Source organism: Coenobita brevimanus, chromosome 89, assembly GCF_032717465.1.
Source record: "Coenobita brevimanus isolate Jiangsu-jjx chromosome 89, ASM3271746v2, whole genome shotgun sequence".
NCBI classification, from domain to species: domain Eukaryota; kingdom Metazoa; phylum Arthropoda; class Malacostraca; order Decapoda; family Coenobitidae; genus Coenobita; species Coenobita brevimanus.
In genome coordinates, this window is record NC_137042.1 from 17,387,082 (window position 1) to 17,394,721 (window position 7,640).

Below are 7,640 nucleotides of genomic sequence, written 5' to 3' on the forward strand. Positions count from 1 at the left end.
ACCAAGAGAGCACTAAAATACTGTACTGTACCGTACCTAAAATAAGAACTGTATGCAAGAATTTTAGTGGTAGGTGGTGGTGACCATCATTCACTCACATGATGTAGTGCTGCCTACTTCTTTCTTCACCTTTCTCATTCTTTATATCTGCCCTCCTCTTTTTCCTATAGTACTTTTCCCACCTTCCTTGTCGTTTTTTTTATCTCTTCTTCCCTTTTCATGCAGCTCTGCACTGAGTGACATGCCTAATGGATTCCTGTATGCCAGGACACCATTTACAATGCTGGGTGGTAACCATATAACCAATCCACATGGTACATGTTCCTTACGTGTCAACAAGTGGTCTAGAGGAAGGTTAGTGCCCCTTCCTGTAAAACAACAACCGGCACAATTCAAAGTCAAACAGCCACCCCTTCTGGGATTATGATGTCTAACTATAGACAGATGGATGGACGCATGATTGTATAACTGACCCTGAATATTTTATATACTGTACTGCCAATGATTTTTTTTGTTCATTTTTAAAGGCTCCAACATGCTTGCATGTGTCGGCCTTGGTCACCTAATGGTGGCTCTCCACGCTGCACGATCCATTGCAGCCTCCCTGTTCAGTCCCTTAACCCTGAGGTCACACTTAATGACCTCGTCCCATGTCTTTCTTGGTCTACCCCTCATAACCCCACCCCCAATATTAACAATTCTCACCTTCCTCACCCAATTATCATCCCCCATCCTCTCCGTATGTCCAAACCATCTCAATCTACCTCTCCTCATCACAACACCAATACACCCCAGTCCCATCCTACCTCTCAACTCTTCCATCGTAAAACCAGTCCCTCCAGGCCTTGGACGCAGGGACGCACTGCACATCCACCTAATCATTGTCATTTCTGTACGTCTGAGCCAACAAATATCTTCCTCCTTCACTGCCCAGGTCTCACTACCATACAGCATTACACTCCTAACACATCTATCTATTGCCAGACGCCTCAATCCCGTTTGGGGTGGCCACAAACAAATCGCCTCCAAGTCGCCCTGTCCCCCGCCATTTCACTGCCCTGCTCCCAACTCACATCCCCCTCTCTCATATACCTCTCCACCCCATCCCTCCATCTCATCCTCGGCCTCCCCCTCCCTCTTCCCCCCTCCACCTCACTCACATACACTCTCTTTGTCAGTCTTTCACCCTCCATCCTCTCCACATGGCCAAACCACCTCAATGTGTTCCTCATAATGCTTCCTATCACATCCACATCCACACCACAATGCTCCTTTATACACTCCTAACACATGCTGCATACAAAGACCCCTTAGCACGTAGAGAGAGTTCTCTCAATGTCGGGAGAGGCAAGAGCTCCCTGAACTTCTTCCAACCACTTCTCACCCTAGCCACAGAGCTAGCTCCAGCCCCACCTCCAGCACACAACATGTCTCCCAGATAACAAAACTCTTCCACACACTCAAGAGATTCACCAGCAAGTTCAATCCTTTCACGTCTGACAATCTCCACCTGCTCACCCCGACACACCATACACGTAAAATCAGCATTATCTCGCAGTCTACCTCTGATACCACTACATCTCTTAAGCACCCATTTATCACACACACCGCACAAGATGGAATTACTTCCCACGCCCTTGTGGCAAACTGCACATGGCCACTCTCCCTCGTCTTTGACAGTACCCCCACCAACCCTAGATATCATCACTTTCGTTTTATCTGCATTTACCCTTAAACCCTTTTGCCCCATACCAACTCTCCACTTCCTAAACCTTTCCTCCGCCTCCCTTTCGTTCTCTGCAATCAACACCAAATCATCAGCATACAACAACTCCCACAGGAGTCCGTTTCTAAAGTCACGTGAAAGGGCTTCAAGTACCATGATAAACAACATGGGACTCAAGACTGACCCCTGATGCACACCAACATTCACGGAAAACTCATCACTCAAATCTCCATTCACTCTTGCCTGGGTGTGAGCACCCACATACATAGCCATAACCACCCTAACTAGCCACTCCTCCAAGCCAAGCTTTCTCATTGCCCACTTCACCACCTCTCTAGGGACTCTGTCAAAAGCCTTTTCCAAGTCAACAAAAACAAAATAAAGATCCCTTCTACCAATATATTTTTTCCTGAAGCTGATGGACAATGAATATAGCATCAGTGGTCCCCCTACCTGGCATAAACCCAAACTGCATCTCATCAATATTCACTCTTTCTCTAATCATACCTTCTAAAACTCTCTCCATTACCTTCATTATCTGATCTAAAAGCTTTATACCTCTATAATTTCCTCTTTCCAGGGCATTACCCTTCCCTTTATACACATTTACAATTACACTCTTCAGCCAATCATCTGGGACAACACACTCATAAATAATCCTATTTATCAGGTCAGTGACTAAACTCACCCCTATATCGCCTGAGGCCTTCAACATTTCGGCAGTCAACCCAGACACACCTGCTGCCTTCCCCACTCTCATCCTGCCTATTGCCTCACTCACAGTAGCAGTATCAATCAAAGGCCAAGGACCAGACACTGGATCTGCTGGCTCCAAACCTTGATGATGATTATTAAAACATCTATTCAGCTAATCATGGTACAAAATAATATCTAAAAGGGACATAGGCTATGGGTTTGCCAGTCCTCAGCTATATATGATACAGTAACCCTTTCATTCACTTATCTGTCATAATTCAGTCAATGCCATGTTGGACATTTTTTTTTTTTTTTTTTTTTTTTTGATAATGCTGTGCTGTACTACGCATCCTAGCCCATCTATGGAGGGGACATAACTCTCAGCTGCCAAAATAAGTGTCAGGAAACCAAAGCATAGTTAAAACAACCAAGAAACAAAACAACAGTTATCACTTACCACTATAAAAATAAATGAACAAACTGCAGGAGAGCTTCCATTAACAAATGATGAAGATATGAAAGGAATTACCAGTATCTTACATAATTGTAAATTCCTTTATGCCATCCAGATCCTGCAGAAATATCTCTGATACTAAAGACCATACATGGTACTTCATTCATGACACCCAAATTCTGCATAAATAACAAGTTAGTCAAGAGCATAAAGTGAGGTTTGTTGACTTCTGCAGTGGTACCTTACATATGGCAATGGGTCCATTTGACCCCAAAACTCATTCGTCCCCATATTGTTCATCTTAGTTCGGTTAGATAATATACTTAGGTTTGGTTGAATTAGGTTTAGGTTAGGTCTGGTTAAGTTAGATTTGGTCATATCAAGTTTGGTTAATAGTGACGGACTGACCTTGGAGCTGAGTCAATCTAAAAGAAGTACATGATGTTGCCCACTTGCCACAGTTTGCGCATAAAACTGGTGATTTTATAGTATCTTCAAAAATTATGTCTTTCTACAACTTTTCAAAGCCATCACAATGGTAATTAAGTTATAGTTTCAAGGGACAATATCTATCTATCTATTGCCAGACACCATAATCCCGCAAGGGGTGGCCGTTTGACTCTGAGTTATCTGTTTTACGGGGAGGAGCACTAACCTTCCACCAACCCACTTGTTGACACGTAGGGAGCACGCAGAAACAATATGCAAATGTAAATATTATGCATGTGAGCTCCCCTGCAGTCTCACCAAATAAAATGTGAATAACCAACTGGAAGAATAAGTTGTGAAGTATGGTAATAAAACCTTTTTGTTGCTTAAACTATATATTTGCCAGGAAACTTATTAGGACAGTGCATTCATGGATTTTGCAGTTTTCATACTATTTAATGTATCTCTCTAATCACTTTTTTATTATAATTAGGTTGGGGTAGAACTGTGGTCTGATAGGAATTGGGGGCTTCCACCATTAGGTGTAGTGGCAATACTAGGTGATTAAATTCATACGGGGTTTGGATAGTAAAGCTCCTAGCTAGGTTGGCAGGATCATCAATAAACACGCTGCCACGGACATCCAGGCAGCTTCCTTAAATACTCTGAAGTTGGTACTATATTTATTTTTTTGTTCTATATACATCTTGTGCCCTAAAATAAAGAAGTTATAAGTTGCATATTGCACTAAACTTACTCTGATGTGCGTGAGAATGTTACAACACAGGTGGAATTATCACGTCAGTGTGGTAGTTTTACTTTTGTTTCCATATGCCCACAACTTGTATTTTCCTTGGAATATTTGTGCTTCGTGGCCAAGGCTTCCCATACGGTAGATGGCATTTTCCCCTTGATATCCAGGCAGGGTTTGGTATTATCGATTTATGGTGGAGGCAATGCTTAAGTCTCGCCCACCTTAACTTAAATTTATCGTCTTTCGGCGAGGTGTTTATTCCTCTGCTGTTAAAAATGCTGAAATCCATGAACGTACTGTCAAATACATTTACCCAATTCCTGCCCGACAATTATTTGATACTTACCGTGCCTTTCTGCACTAATCGACGTCTATAACACCTATGCACACAGCTTACTGACGATAGTACTGTGCTTCATTACCAATAACTACACATCTCGAAAGAAGGACTGATGTTTCAGCAAACAACAGAAATTACACTCAACTATCAGTACTGACAAACATTGTCCACCCGTAACCTTATGCAATACTTTGTTGTGAGATTCGGAACGATTCCCTACTGTAAACAAACTCAATTTTATTCAAATTTACCCAAATTTTACTACTTCATTGTTTGAAATATGTTTTGTAGTAAAGGTATGCAGAGTACACAAAAGAAGGTGGTGGGTCTTACCACACACCTTCTTCAGCAAATATAATTATTCAGTCACTATATAAATTCATGAGTGTAGCCACGCGCCCTTTAACAAACAGTAGGTAAACTATGCTACAAAATGTAAAGGAATACAGTATATTACATACAAGATAAAAAAAAAAAAATTATGTACGAGTGATGCAGTATTTTTAAATTTCCTCTTGGAATAAAGTATTGACAAGATCCTTTATTTTTTATTGTTACATTCCCACCCCACACTGCCACAGGCTCCAACAACAGTAGTAGGGGAGCGCAGTGATAGTTCGGCCAGGAGGATGGTTCGGCCACTGGCCTTCCTGAATAATGTAGGGGACCTAGATCATTGAGATTTCACATGAAGTTGCGTGATCTTGCCGACAAATGGCACATGTGTTTTTGTTTTGGTTGGCCGGGAAACAGCAACATGAGGTTAGATTTTATGATTTTTCATGACCCCTATGTACTTTTTCGGTGATCCAACGTAAGCAGTAGCTCCATTAATACTTCAGGGTTGTTATCCATATATAGTGCAAATATCATTTATTGTCTATAGGTGACGTGAGAGTAGATAACACTCGAACAGCTTATGAACTCTGGGTTTCGGGGCGCCATGTGTACATCTTTATACATGGGGGATGATTCGGCCACTTGAAGTGAGGGATGGTTCGGCAGGGTTGCCAGGTGGCCGAACCATCTCTCATAATTATCTAATGATTTATTTTCTTTATTTAACAATTTTTTTCTATCTATCTATCCATCTATATACCTGGGCTGCTTCCCCCAAGGAAAGGGAAGTAGCCGAGACAGGACGACACACTCCCCATTTACTCATCCATTCAAACACATTCATTCGCATCTTAGCCCCAAAGGGGAGAACGGACTGATCCTCACCGCACCACACCGCACAAGGGTCAACTGCGTAATGCAATCAGTGACATCTGCAGCAGGGCCCGACAGCAGAGCTGGTTTACCCCTGCCACATCATAACAGACTCATCCCCTTACCTTTTTTCTATAAAATTACATATTCTCTCTCTCTCTCTCTCTCTCTCTCTACTTTCCCTCAGAAATTGATGAAGCTTCTGTTTCAAGAAACGCTATAATTGGAGTATTACCTGAACCAGTTTCACAAAGCACTAAGCGAAGGCAAAGGTATTACAACTCTGGATTTTTGTTTCACTGGATTTAAAATGCGTTAAGAGTAAACAGCATGTAAGAGAAGTAGCTTTCATTTGACTCGGATATTTTCTTTCACAAAATTATAGTTTTATTTTATCTGAGATAGGCAAGAGTAGAGTCATTTAATTTCATTATAAGGAGATTGTTTGTTCCTTGTTTCATTAAAAGGAGATTGTTTAGGTAAAAATAAATCCAATAAATCATGTCAGCACAGATGAAAATTTGATTCTTAATTTTCCTACTGTATTTAATTCTTTAATTGAGCCCCAGAGGCAAGTGTCCAAATCATCCCACATGGTGGCCGAACCATCCAACGCCAGTGGCCGAATCATCCACACCAAGAGGGATGGTTCGGCCATTTTGGAGACCTTAAGAGTTTGGATTACTGCCAAGAAATGACGTAAGTTTAAGAACTGACAATAGCACACAAAAGAGCCAAAAGATGTGGCTTCCTCTTGGAATAAGCAGATTTTAAGAATTTCTTAAACTTTATTTATTATGATTTTTTTTCGAAAAAGTGGCCGAATCATCACCGCCCTCCCCTACAGTATAGGAAGGACTTTGCCCAGTGAGATGTTCTTCTTATGGTCAGCCTTTCGATGTACAGTAGGCTACACGTGATCAGCTCAAGCGTGGTGATTAAACACAGTCTTCTCAAGTTGAATGTCTTTATTATCCAAAAATTACACTTAATGCTTTCTAAAATGCCGGGTATAGTCACCGAGGGCATCACAACAGCCCTAGGAGGAGCCTAAGGAGGGGCAGACAGAGCGCGGCCCGACTCTGGACGACAGGGACGTAAGTCCGCTCGGGCAGCGCGCCCCTATGACCCAGAACTGTCCCGCCCCCACCAAAGCAGGAAACGGAGACTACCTTGCGGGCGAGCTGACCCTCAACAGGATCGGGGTGGAGCTACTTCCTTAGCTCTAAGCAGCACCTCAGCAACGGCCAGTAGCCGCGCCCTTTGTGAGACGGCCTGTAGCCGCTCGGACCTCTCAGAGACGGCCTGTAGCCGCTCGGAAGGCTTCCCAGAGACAGCCTGTAGCCGCTCTGCCCTGCAGGAGACGGCCTGTAGCCGCTCCCCCTTAAGAGCCATGGCCTGTAGCCGGGTTCAGGTGATGGCCGGTAGCTGCGCCCTTGAAAAGCCACGGCCCGTAGCTGGGCCACACGGCAGGAGACAGCTGGTAGCCGCTCCTCTGTCAGGTTCTACTATACCCCCCTAAAGGAACCAGTGATGGCCGGTAGCTGCACTGGGGAGAGAAGAGTACGTCCCCTTTCCTTCTGTAGTTGCCTCAGAGGACAAGACACAGGTGAAGGCCTGTAGCCACGCCCGTCGGAAGAGATGGCCTGTAGCCGCTCCTCGTCAGCATGTCATCCTCCATACGGGGCTCAGGCGACAGCCGGTAGCTGCACTTCGCCTGTATCCCTGTCAGGGAGCCGGGCCCATGCAACGGCCGGTAGCCGCGCCTACAACAAAGGGACGGCCTGCAGCTGCCCTTGTTTCGTTGCCCATGGGAACCCAGTGACGGCTGGTAGCCAAGCCGGGGAGGAGCATCAAAGCCCCTCGCCCCCTGTGACTCAACTATGAGAGGGCGTTCTGCCATCAGACCTGCTGACTGGTGGGGGCGCAGACGACCCTACTGTCCACCACCAGCGAGGCAACCTTCAGGAGGAAGGCCTCAGCCTCGAGGATCCGTGGAGAGGCCCTGTACTATCTCCACGGCTATTCT